The following is an 11600-nucleotide window of genomic DNA, read 5'->3' on the forward strand; positions in this document are numbered from 1 at the left end:
TGAGAGGGGAGAGGGGCGGGGCGAGCGCGAGGGACGGCTCTGGCGCCTGCGCAGTCGGCGGGGGCAGCGCGCGAGGGCGGGAAAGCGCGAGGCGCGCGAGGGCGGGAAAGCGCGAGGCGCGCGAGGCGCGCGAGGGGCTGTTGAGGGATGAGGGCGACGGGGGCGACGGGGCGGGGGGGGGGGCGGTTCTTCACACCCCGTGGGGTTCAACGAGGGAGCAGGCGGGAGAAATAAGCCCCGGGGACGAGATGAGGGGCCTGGAGGAAGAGCCTTGGGCCGAACCTCAGTTTCCCCTCTGGGGGAAGAAGCCGAGCAGGGCCCTTCGGCTGGGCTCCATCGCCTCTGGGTGAAGCGGGCCTCGCCACCTCAAGGGGTCTGGGCTCTCGGAAAACTCTTACCTCAGGACAAGGAGGCGAAGGGCCGGGCCTGAAAGCAACCTCGAGGCCTCGGGTGGAAAAGCTCTGTGTCGTGCGGCGAAAGGCCGCATCTCATCCTAACTAGTCCGACCTGGGGTTCCAGTCATTCATTCAATAGTATTTATTGAGCGCTTACTATGTGCAGAGCACTGTACTAAGTGCTTGGGATGGACAAATCGACAACAGAGACAGTCCCTGCCCTTTGACGGGCTTACAGTCAATCCCAGTCGATCCCAGAGGACGGTCCCCACTCCGGACATCTCACCCCGACCCCCCGGGTGCCACAGGTGGGAGGGCAAGGAGGGACGACTCTACCCAAGCTACACCCAATGGCCCACTGAGGTCTTTGAGGGCAGGAGCTCTGCCTTTGCTCCATCAGGAGGGCCATGCGGGAACGTGGAAAATGGGCTGGTCTCGGAATAAATAAATAAAAATAAATAAATGATGGGATTTGTTAAGCGCTTACTATGTGCAAAGCAATGCTGTAAGCGCTGGGGGAGACAAGGTGATCAGGTAGTCCCCAGTGGGGCTCACACTTTTAATCCCCATTTTCCAGATAGGTAACTGAGGCACAGAGAAGTTAAGTGACTTGCCCAAAGTCACACAGCTGGCAAGCGGCAGATCCGGGATTAGAACCCACGACCTCTGACTCCCAAGCCCAGGCTCTTTCCACTGAGCCACGCGCCACCCCGCCCAGCCCAGGCCAGCAGGGTACCACCTGCTTACACCTGCCCCGGGGCCTGGACGGCCCAGGGGAGGCTCTTCCTCAAGCAGTGGATTTGGTCCCATTTGGATTAGGACAACATAAACTCCCACCAAAATGACCTTCCTGCTGGACCCGGCGAGCCAGGAATGAGCTCTCCACAGTTCTGGGGCTTATAGTTCCTTGAGGGTAGAGACTTGTCAGTGTGGCCGGGCTGACAGAGCACAAGGCTAGGAGTCAGAGGACCTGGTTTGTAATCCCAGCTCTGCCCCTTGTCTGCTGTGTGACCTTGGCTGAAGCACTTTAACATCTCTGAGCCTCAGTTTCCTCATCTGCAAAATGGGGGTTAAATGTCTGTGTTCCCTCCTCCTTTGACTGTGAGCCCTATGTAGGACAAGACTGTGTCTGAACTAATTATCTTATGTCCATCACAACATTTCATTCATTCATTCAATCATATTTATTGAGCACTTATTGTGAACAGAGCACTGTACTAAGCACTTGGAAAAAGTACAATACAACAGTAAATAGACCCATTCACTGCCCACAATGAACTTACAGTCTAGAGGGGGGAGACAGACATCCTTGGAAAGGCACTTGACCCAAGATAAGTGCTTAACAACCATCAATGAATCAATCATATTTATTGAGCACTTACTGGGTACAGTGCACTGTATATTAAGTGCTTGGAAGACTACAATATAACGGAGTTGGTAGATTCGTTTCCTGGCTGCAACAAGCTTATGGTTAGGAGGAGGCGAGGGACACTAATAAAAATAAATAGGTTATGGACATGTACATAAGTCCTGTGGGGCCGAGGGTGGAGTAAATAAAACATGCAAATCCAAGTGCAGGGGTGGTGCAGAAGGAAGTGGGAGCAGAGGAAATGAGGACTTAGTTGGGGTAGTCTTCTTGGAGATGTACTTTTAATAAGGCTTTGAAGGTGGGGAGAGTGATCGTCCTTTGGATAAGCAGCGGAAGATGGTTCCAGGCCAGAGGACATGGGTGAGGGATTGGCAGTGAGATAGATAAGATCAAGGTACAGTGTGTAGGTTGGCATTGAAGGAGTGAAGAGTGCTGGATAGTTTATAGTAAGACATCAGCACGGAAAAGTAGGAGGGGGCAAAGTGATTAAGTGCTTTCAAGGCAATAGTGAGGAGTTTTTACTTGATGCGGAGGTGGATGGGCCACCAGTCGAGGTTCTTGAGGAGTGGGGAACACGGACCGAAAAAATATCATTATTGTTATGGTTACGAACGAAGTGCTTGGGAGAGTTAAACAGAGGTTCTGCCCTCAAGGAGCTTACAACCTAACGGAAAAAAGCTGCCAGACAAATTATTTACAAAGAGCAGGAGCAGGAGGATGAAGAAGGTTATAAAAGGGAAAATATCTTAGGGTGAAAGAGTTGAATGAAGAATTGATGCTCGAAAGAAGTATATATGCTGAGGATACTAAAATTCCTGAATGTTAGAGTTGGCTATTGACTTGATGTAGCTGGGGCTTACAAATTAATTATTGTACTCTCCCAAGGACTTTGTAGTGCTCTACTCATAATAAGCACTCCATAGATATGATTAATTGATTGGTTGAACCTGGGAAGGCTTCCTGGAGGAGGTGAGTTTTGGGGGGGAGTTGCTTTGTTTTGTGTGTTTTCTTAAAGGCAGTTTTGAAGGTGGGAAGACCAGCGGCCTGGTGGATTTAGTGAGGATGGATAGAGTTCCAGGCAGGTGAGACGATCCCTCCCCCGATCGGAAGGGTTTGCTGGGTTCGATTCCCTACAGACCGGGTATGATGCCAAGAATTTGCCAGTAATAATCATAATAATAATGACGGCATTTGTTAGGTGCTTACTATGTGCAAAGCACCGTTCTAAGCGCTGGGGGGATACAAAGTCATCAGGTTGTCCCACGTGGGGCTCACAGTTTTAATTCCCATTTTACAGATGAGGTAACTGAGGCACAGAGAAGTTAAGTGACTTGCCCAAAGCCACACAGCTGACAAGTGGTGGAGCCGGGATTAGAACCCATGACCTCCGACTCCCAAGCCCGGGGTCTTTCCACTGAGCCACGTTGCTCCTCACTGGACAGTCACCTGTCCCTCCTGGAGTCCAAGGGCCTGGGCGGATTCCCCCTACCCCAATCAACTCCAGTCCCCGCACAATTGAGGCTTCACTCCTGTTTACTTGTTTTGACGTCCATCTCCCTCCCTCTGCGGTGGGCAGGGATTGTCTCTCTTTATGGCTCCACTGTATTTTCCAAACGCTTAGTGCAGTGCTCTGCACACCGTAAGCGCTTAATAAATACGATTGAATGAATGGAAAGCCGGGCTTGGGCCCCACTCTGGTTCTGACTCAGCATCCTAGGAGAGCGGATTCGGGGCTGGGCGGGGAGCGGGGGCCGGCCAGAAACCAGTGAGAAAATCTGGGGCGAGCTGGGCTCCAACTAGGGCAAGTGTCTTTTTTGGGGGGGGGGGGGCAAGCTGCACCGATACCCAGCAGGTGGCAGTATTTCCCCTCCGTTCCCCCAAATTGCAATTTCTTGGGAGACCCTGTAGGGCAGGTGGCGGTGGGAGGATGGGAGGATGCCTCACCACCTTCAGGGGATATAGTAGGCAGGGTTAGAAAAGCAGCTGCAGCAGCAGCAGAACCACCACTACCAGTAGTAAGTAACAACAGCAATAATGTTGGTATTGGTTAAGCGCTTACTATGTGCAGAGCACTGTTCTAAGCGCTGGGGTAGATACAGGGTAATCAGATTGTCCCACCTGAGGCTCCCAGCCTTAATCCCCATTTGACAGATGAGGTAGCTGAGGCCCAGAGAAGTTAAGTGACTTGCCTACAGTCACCCAGCTGCCAAGTGGCAGAGCTGGGATTCGAACCCATGACCTCTGACTCCCAAGCCCGGGCTCTTTCCACTGAGCCACTCTGCTTCCCATAGTCACGGTAGTAATCGTAATATTAGTAGTTCTAAGCACTGGGAAAGAATCCACAGGTAGGATTCCCACTTTCCACCTTGTGAGCTGTACCTCGGCAGAATCATACACTAGTAGCTTCGGACCAACTGGATGGGGCGGAAGGGAGGAGAGGGGGCAGGGTTAAAGTGGGGTATGGGGGGATTATCTCCCTCAGACTATGCCAGCCTGTCCCCTCTAGAAGATTTGGTTTTGTAGGTAGTGGGGCCTACCACACAAACCCTTGCCTTCCCTGTGAGGGGCAAGGACCAACCACAGATGGGTATGTGAGAAACTGAGGCAGAGAACCCAAGGGTGGGTTCTCAAAAACCAGTATAGAGTCTTGAGATCAGGGCTGACTGCAGAGGCGGGGTGGGGAGGAAGCAGGGTAAGTCACTTGGAACGGGTCGGCAGCCAGGGGTGGGTGGGGAGTGAGGAAAGAGAGGCTTGAAGAGGAGCTTTTAGGCTGTAGCTCCTCTAGACTATAAGCTCATTGTGGGCAGGGAATATGTTTACCAACTTTGCTGTATTGTGCTCTCTCAAGTGCTTAGTACAGTGCTCAGCATACAATAAGCACTCAATAAATATGATTGATTGATTGATTAATAGTTGGTGCCGTTGCTGGTGTCAACTGAGCCTACCTGAGCCTTAGGTTCTGGCCAGCGTAGCTTCCCCGAAGGAAAGTAGGGATCGGGCATGGGGCCTGGGGCAGTTACCCTGTCTGACCCTCAGATGTATGGCTGTTCCAGAGACTGGCCAGGGCTGCAAGGGCTGAGCAGTTGGATCTAAAGAGGAGTGCTCTGAGCTCTCTGGGGAGGTCCACAGCCTCAGGAGAGCTCTGGTCACCCTTCTCACCCTTTGCTCTCTGGAAGGCTCCCTGGTACCACCCAGGATGGGGTCCCGGGGGGGAGAAGCCCTGTATCCTGGACCACCCCTGCCCACGGGTCATGCAACTCACAGAACTCACTCCTGCTGCTGTCCACTGCTCCCAGTCCCTTCCGATGTCCACAGGAGTCTGCAGAGGGGTCAGGGGAAGAGATGAGGCAAGAGTGGAGGCCATATGGCGTGGAGGGAAAGAGCACGGAACTAGGAGTCAGGAGATCAGAGTTCTCTGTCACTCTGCCATTTCCTCTTTCTGTAATTGGTTTTGATGTTTCTCTCCCCCTCTGGTCTGTAAGGTATTTATTATTATTATTATTATTATTATTAACAATAATAATAATAATGATCATGGTATTTGTTAAGTGCTTACTATGTGCCAGGCACTGTACTAAGTGCTGGGGTGGATACAAGCAAAGCAGGTTGGACATAGTCCCTGTCCCACATGGGGCTCACAGTCTCAATTCCCATTTTACAGATGAGGTAACGGAGGCACAGAGAAGAGAAGTGACTTGCCCAAGGTCACATAGCAGATAAGTGGGGGAGCCGGGATGATGATGATGATGGTATTTGTTAAGCGCTTTCTATGCGCCAAGCACTGTTCTAAGCAATGGGGTAGATACAAGGTAAAGATTAGTCATGGGATTAGAACCTATGACTTTCTGGATGCCAGGCCCATGCTCTTTCTACTCTGCCATACTGCTTCTGTTAAGCATCCAGTATCCACTACGCCATACTGCTTCTGTCAACACTATGCTGTTAAGCGCTTCCAGGCCCTGGGTAGATCAATTAATTGTATTTTTTGAGCACTTACTATGGGCAGAGCACTAGACCGAGCGCTTGAGAGAGTACAAGAGGACAGAATTAGCAGATGCGTTCCTTGCCCATAACAAGTTTACAGTCTTGATCCGAGCTAATCAGGTTGGACACAGTAATAATATTGGTATTTGGTATTTGTGAAGCGCTTACTATGTGCAAAGCACTGTTCTAAGCACTGAGGGAGATACAGGGTAATCAGGTCATCCCACGTGAGGCTCACAGTTAATCCCCATTTTACAGATGAGGTAACTGAGGCACAGAGAAGTTAAGTGACTTGCCCACAGTCACACAGCTGACAGGTGGCAGAGCCAGGAGTTGAACCCATGACATAATAATAATAATAATGTTGGTATTTGTTAAGCGCTTACTATGTGCCGAGCACTGTTCTAAGCGTTGGGGTAGACACAGGGGAATCAGGTTGTCCCATGTGGGGCTCACAGTCTTAATCCCCATTTTACAGATGAGGGAACTGAGGCACCGAGAAGTTAAGTGACTTGCCCAAAGTCACACAGCTGGCAAGTGGCAGAGCCGGGGTTCAAACCCATGACCTCTGACTCCAAAGCCCGTGCTCTTTCCAGTGAGCCACGCTGCTTCTCTGACCTCTGACTCTGAAGCCCAGGCTCTTTCCACTGAGCCATGCTGCTTCGAGGTCTCACATGGGGCTCACACTCTTAATTCCCACTTTATAGATGAGGTAACTGAGGCACAGAGAAGTGAAGTGACTTGCCTAAGGTCATACAGCAGATAAGTGGTAGAGCTGAGGTTAGAACCCAAATACTCTGAGTACCAGGTATGAGCTGTTTTCACTAGGCCATGCTGTTCCTTCTCTTTGTGAGCACGGATCTTGTCTACCTACTCTATTGTACTGTAATTTTCCAAGCGTTTAGTTCAGTGTTTGGCACATGGTAAGTGTTGAATAAATACCATTTATTGATCACTTAATTAATTCTCTTCCTGTCCCTGCCGCTTGCTGTGTTATCTGGAAGAAATCACTTAACCTCTCTGGGCTTCTGTGTCCTCAGCTGTCAAATGGGATAACAGTTTCCTGTGCTCCCTCCCTCTTAGAGTGTGAGCCTCATGTAGGGCAGAGACTATGTCTGCCCCGATGATCCAGTCAGTCAGTCAGTCAGTCAGTCAGTCAGTCAGTCAGTCAGTCAGTCAGTCAGTCAGTCAATCCCTGTGTGCAGAAGACTGTATTAAGCCCTTAGGAGAGGACAATGTAAGAACAAACAGACACATTCCCTGCCCACAACGAGCTTACAGTCTAAAGGGGTGACAGACATTAATATAAATAAATAAATTACCGATACTGAATCCATCCCAGTGCTGGTCATCACTTCATTAAGGACACCATGGCTGAAGGAAAGAGAGGGGCTGTTGGCGGGGTCTGGGGTAAAGTACCCAGTCAGCATTTGTTCCGCTCAATTCTGGACTGAATTCGGACGCGAATCCTAAAGCAGGGATAGAGCGGAAGGAATGTCTCCTGCGGAAGAGGCCTGGGAGGGAGGGAAAAGCCCCGACCAAGTAAGACGAAGGCCGGGAATGAGTGGAGTCCGTTCCTGCCTGTCGGTTTTCCAGTCTCGGTTTTTCCTTCCTCCGCCTCTGTGCCGCGTCCGCAGTGGGCCTGGGCCGGTCCAGGTGGACTCGCCCCGGGTGCGGCCCAGGAAAAGCCCGGGCTGGATTCCTCCGGCAGGGATGGATTTGGGAAATCCTGGCAGGAGGCGCCCCAAATCTTTGGGAAGGGGTTCGTCTGGGTCAGGGCGCCGGCCGCTGCTCCAGGACCTCCAGGGCTCGGGCCGGAGCGGGGACCGGGCCCACCAACACCGGGGGAGCCAGCACGGGGCAGGCGGCCTGTTCGGGTGGGTCTTGGGGTGGGGGGGGTCAGAAGGACCGGGTTGGGGCTCCCCCTCCCCACGCCTCCCCTGGAGCCCAGGGGATTTCCCCCTGCCTTTGGACCCTTCCCCCCTCCGCATTTTGGCCGTGTGTCCTGAGGGTCAGCGCCAGCTACCTCTCCCCCAGATCTTCCTGACTGCTGCTCCCACCCCTACTGGACCTCCCTCCCACCCCCTTCCCTCACCCCACCCCTCCGGCCCCCATCCAGCCGGCCCCGAGTCTCCTGCTGTCCTTGTCTCGGGTCCATACGCTAGGCCCTCCGCCTCGCCCCTCGGATCTGTCAGCTGGCCAATGCAAACTGGTCGAAGTTCTAGGCCGCTCCCCTCCTCTCTCTCTCTCTCCCGCTCTTTTCCTCTCCCTTCCCCACCCTTCCTTCTCCCTTCCTCTCTGACCCCTTCAACTTTCGTCTCCCCTCCCTTCCTCTCTCCTTTCCTTTCCTCTCCCCCCTTCTTCTCTCTTCTCTCCCTCCCCTCTCCTCTCTCCCCTCTCTTTTATGGTATTTGTAAAGCGCTTACTATGTGCCAGGCACTGTACTAAGCACTGGGGTAGATACAAGCTAATCAGGCTGGACACGGTCCCTGTCTTAATCCCCATTTTACAGATGAGGTAACTGGGACTCAGAGAAGTGAAGTGATTTGCCCAAGGTCACACAGCAGACAAGTGGCAGAACCAGGATTAGAACCCAGGTCCTTCTGACTCCCAGGCCCATGCTTTATCCACTAGACCACACTGCTTCTCGTGCTCTTCTCTCCCTTCCCTTTCCTCTTCCTGTTCCACTGCTCTCCTGTCCCTTCTCTTCTCTTTTCCTCTCTCCTCTCCATTCCCCTCCCCTTTCCACTCCTTCCCTCTCCTCCCCCTGCTGCTGGCCACATGTTCCCATCAGCCAGCCGGGCCCCTGCTGAATGTCTGGCTGGAGTCCAGTACATCTGCAGGTAATCCAGGCAGAGTCCTCAATGCCGGGTGGAGAAGCTCGGGGGTTGAGCGAGGGAAGACAGCCACCTCCTCAGAGTTAGAAGTGAATGGCCTTCTGCCTCGACCTGCTGCCTCATCTGGGCACAGGGACCAGAGCGCTCCTCTATGAGTCTGCGTGATGCCAGTCTCCAGGGCAAACCCACGGGGCCCTGCTGCTCAGAAACAGAGTGATAAGTGCCTCACTTCTAGAAAGCTCCCTCCCATTCTTTGCCCTTTCCCCTTGCTTTCTGCTCCTCGCCCCTGCTTTGCCCTCTCCTCCCCTCCGGGACCCTCCCAGGTCTGTTTTCATCTTGTTCCTGAGCAGCTGGGGAGTTCCTCACCCGTGAGGACAGATGCCAGAGGCCCTGGCTAGGCAGGGGATGGGCAAGGCAGGAGGGTGAACGGGGAGCACTCTGGGGCGGAAATGAAGGCTCCCCCTCCTGCCCATTCCCCCCCTGCAGATGTAGGGTAGGGTGTGTGTGTGAATGTGTGTTTGTGCCTGTGTGCGCGGATGGGTGCATGAAGGGTGATGGGGGACTGGGGCTGAGGATCACAGCTCTCTGGAGAGCCGTGGGAACAGGATGACCCGAGACTGATGTGAAATCTCAGGGCTCCTGGGCCTGTTGCCTCCTTCCTGGTGATTAGGATGTCCCGTAAGTCCCCAGAGTTCAGGGCTTGTGTGGGGAATTCAGAGCTGCTGCTTACTTACTGGGAGCAGAGTGGGGAGGCCAAGCCCCTGAGCATCAGTTCTGGAGACCTCCATCGGTTCTCCTCATACAATATGAGGGAGGCAGTGGAGAGAGGCCACCCCGAGTTTTCACTGCCTTTCAAGGACTGGAGGGAGAAAGCTCTGGACCAGAGACCCCTCTGCCTGTGGGACAGTAATTTATTTTAATGTCTGTCTCCCCTCTAGACTGTAAGCTCCCTGTGGGCAGGGAACATGTCTACCAACTGTTACATGGTACTCTCCCAAACAGTTAGTACAGTGCTCTGCACACAGTGTTCAATGAATATGACTGATTGATTGATTCCTCTGGCCTTCCTTGCCCCCATCCCTCTGCTTTGGGGACTCAGTCGGGGTTGAGGGCCTTGGGTTGGTTTCATGACCCTGTTGTTAGGGTCCAAGAGTGGGGGGGTGGGCACACACAGGGCAGTGGGGCTGCTGGGGACAGCAGTGGCTGCGGTGGCTGTAAAGGAAAGATTTCCCACATCTAGTGGGGGGCCAAATGGGTGAAGGTCATTGGAGATTTTCAGATGGTGGGAGAGTCTGGGGAGAGCAGTTGGGGTTAGAGTGAGGGTGCTCCTGAGAAAACAGGTGGATCTGAGGAGGAGGAGGAGGAGGAGGAGGAGGAGGAGGAGGAGGCTATTATAGGAGGGTTGGCCCTTGAGGAAGACTGAAATATCTGGAGAAGGAGAGGAAGGAGAAGAAAGAAGGTGTAACACTTGTAAGCCAGTGAGACTGGAACTGTCTGATAACTGTCTGTCTCTGCCTTGTCTACCTGCCTTGTCTTTGCTCATCCTGTCCCACTGCCCTTGCTCTCTCTGTGTCTCTGTCTGTCTCTGTCTCTCACCCTCTACCCTCTCTGCGATTGCAGTCCTTGCTGTGTTCCCACGGTCAGTCAGCCTGCTTCCACCCTTCCTGTGTGGCACTTCCTGACCTGCTAGAGCTGAGCTCTAGGGATGAGGGACGAAGGTGCCTGGAGCCCCTAAGCCCCCTCGGCTAGCAGGCTGCTGGGGTTAGCAGGCTCATCTTTCCCCAGAGGGGGACCTTTCCCCTAAAAAAACCAGGGGAGCCCTGTCAGGGCAAGGAGGGGGCCTTCTCTTCTTTCTTTTAGTAGCCTGTATAGAGCGCCTACTTGTGCAGAGCACCGGGCTAAGTGCCTGCACAAGTACTGTATTAATTATAATACAGTAGAATTAGGAGACGTGATCCCTGCCCTCAAGGAGCTTACAATCTACTGTGTGCCGACCACTCTTCTAAGCACTTGGGAGAGAGTACAATGATTAGTAGAGTCCATCTCTGCCCTCAAAGAGTACAATCTAGTAGGGGGTGCGGGTGGGGAGGCAGACACTAAAATAAATTAGAGATAGGACGGTAGGAGGAAGTAACGGAATGTAAAGATATGGACATAAGGGTTTTGTAAGTACTCAAGTGCCCTGGTGGCATTAGTGGGGGAAAAGCATGGGGAGATGAGAGAATGACCAGGGAAGGCCTCCCGGAGGAGATGCTATTTCAGATGAGTTTTGAAGCTGGGGAGAACAGTGGTCTGCTGGATATGAAGGGGGAAGGAGTCCTAGGCAGAAAGGAGGGGATGAGCAAAAGGGAGGAGAACGAGGCCCGGGGAGGAGGTTGGCTTGAAAGGCGTGAAGAGAGCGAGCTGGGGTGGAGTGAGAGAGGAGCAATGCGAGGTAGGAGGGAGAGAGCTAATGGAGGGTCTCCAAACCCAGGGGCAGGAGTTTCCGCTAGATGCGCAGAGGGATGAAAGGCCATTGGAGTTGGGGCCGGGGAAGCTCTTCTGCGTCCAACCCCATCACCAGCCCACCTCCCACTCCTAATCCCCCGGCTGCTTCTGTCAGACCTGGGGCCATCGTTCCGCCTCCCCACTCCTTGTTTTGTCAGGAAGGCGAGGCGGGGGCCTGTCGGGGTGCAGTGAGCCGCGGTGGAGGGGACGGAGGAAGTGCTCCGACATCTCTTTTCCTTAAGGCGGGTTCTGTAAGGACGCAGTCTGCGCCCGCGGTCTAGGAGAGCGGGGGTGTGTGTGTGTGTGTGTAATTATTTCTGCCCCCCTTTTGGGGACAAGTTGCTGGGGCACTAGGACCCGGCGGAAGCGTTTTAGGCTAACTTCCCCTGGTGACGTAAACCGACAGCCCTAGCTCTCCCCCATATCTCTCTCTCTCTCTCTCTCTCCCCCTCCTCCTCCTCCTCCTCCCTCTCCCTCCCCCCATTCCCTCTTTTCCTCTCCCCTTCTCTCTGTCTCTCCTTGCTCTCT

The sequence above is a fragment of the Ornithorhynchus anatinus genome, chromosome 10 (assembly GCF_004115215.2).
Source record: "Ornithorhynchus anatinus isolate Pmale09 chromosome 10, mOrnAna1.pri.v4, whole genome shotgun sequence".
Classification (NCBI taxonomy): Eukaryota; Metazoa; Chordata; class Mammalia; order Monotremata; family Ornithorhynchidae; genus Ornithorhynchus; species Ornithorhynchus anatinus.